The sequence below is a fragment of the Parasteatoda tepidariorum genome, chromosome 6 (assembly GCF_982258835.1).
Source record: "Parasteatoda tepidariorum strain Cologne lab strain chromosome 6, Ptep-v5.0, whole genome shotgun sequence".
Taxonomy (NCBI): domain Eukaryota; kingdom Metazoa; phylum Arthropoda; class Arachnida; order Araneae; family Theridiidae; genus Parasteatoda; species Parasteatoda tepidariorum.
In genome coordinates, this window is record NC_141760.1 from 43,746,860 (window position 1) to 43,748,601 (window position 1,742).

Sequence of the window (1,742 nt, forward strand, 5' to 3'; positions counted from 1 at the left end):
CCTCCCCTCTTTTCAAAATATATGCTAAAAATTTTTTGCATATTTTTTTTTAACATTTTTATTAAAAAGGATTTTAAATTACAAATTTGTTTATCGAACTTTATCTGCAATACCGACATACTGCCGACATTGCAGTTGATATCGATGCTGAAGGCTCAAATTAAAGATAAACTTGTGAATACTTTTCCTAACGTTCACATTGCATTAAGAATATATTTGTCGATTCTTGGATCAAATGCAGAAGGAGAAAGATTAAAAATGATAAAAAATTATTTGCGGTGAACTGTTGCACTGATGAAGGTTGCCCTTTGAGCATCTGAAACAGCTGTCTGCTTTTATAATATATTTTTGTGCTCTTTAACGTTGTTTGCCTTAGTTTGTGGTATTTGATTACTTATTACTTGTGTTTACAATGCAAACAGTACTTGTGTTTTCAAGGCTAATATTGCTAACACTAGCGTAAAATGGTGCACAGCTTGCAACAAGAAAAAACAATAATAAACAAATGGAAAGAGGCCAAATCAGGACTGCCAAAAAAGTGAGTTATTCAAAATCTAGCAACCATGTCACCGTTTTTTACAATCTATCTATAAGTAACTAAACAAATTTTCACTTCAAACTCACCAGAATTTCATAATGATCTTATTATAATTCATCATAATTTCATCTTATGAAATACGGCAGATTTGAGCTTAGAAATTGTCTAATTTACTTCGTTTATTGAAAAAAAAATTTTCCGTTTGAAAATATCGCCTCGCAGAATAAGCTGTATTAAGCAGTTGCAAACTTTCTAACCGGAACTGAAGCTGGTATTGAGCTCGAGATTGTCATTGTTTACATTTATACTGAAAACACCACCCCTAAACTTATTTTTAAAATAACTCTTATTTTGCGGTAGAGTACTTATAAATGTTTCTCTTTCTTGTCTTCAATTTAATGCAATTTGGTTTAGTTTTATTTGTGATTTTTTTACAACTTCTTCTAAGATTTGGCCCTTCTCCCTTCCCTCTCCTCCTCTTTTCAGTTGCTTAGGAATGTACTACGATATTTTTCCTTTTCTTAATATTTTTTCTTTACATTTAATAAAAATATTTTTTAAAATTTTCACGATGCTTTTCTTTAGAACTATCTTTAATGCAATTTTCAGTTCCATATAGTTTTCTAACTTAAAAGATTCCAGAAAATCAAGAGAGAAACTAACATACTTATTTCCTCTATGACTCTTCACCCGCTAATGGGGAAAGCATGTGAAGTGTTGCCATAGGTAGAGAGTTCTGCTCCACGCCACTCGCAACCCACTTGGATCAGTCTGCGTAGAGACCGAGGGTGTGCGGTATTGGTCCTCGTTAAACTGTGCTACCGTAAAGTGCTCGACTTCGCGCGCAGGTCGTCGGGCTACCGAAGCGGGGGTGCCATCCCTTCCGCAGAGGATCAAAATTGTGATGGCATGTCTTCGGATCATCCTCCGGGATGTTTCCCAGACCGTCGCCAATAGCCCATTGTGCAGCTCTAGTGCGACGTAAAGTAACAACAACAACAACAGCAACCCATTTCAATCGTCATTTTTGAAGAAAATTTATTTATTGCAAGGAAACATGAATGTGCTAAGATAGGTTATATTCTTTTATGCATATTAAAATATTTGTTTCTTCAATTGAACTAATTTTCAATGCAGAAAAAATTCAATGCATGAAAAAGTAGTACAGCGTCCTCTACTATATCAATTTTTGAATAATTTTGTT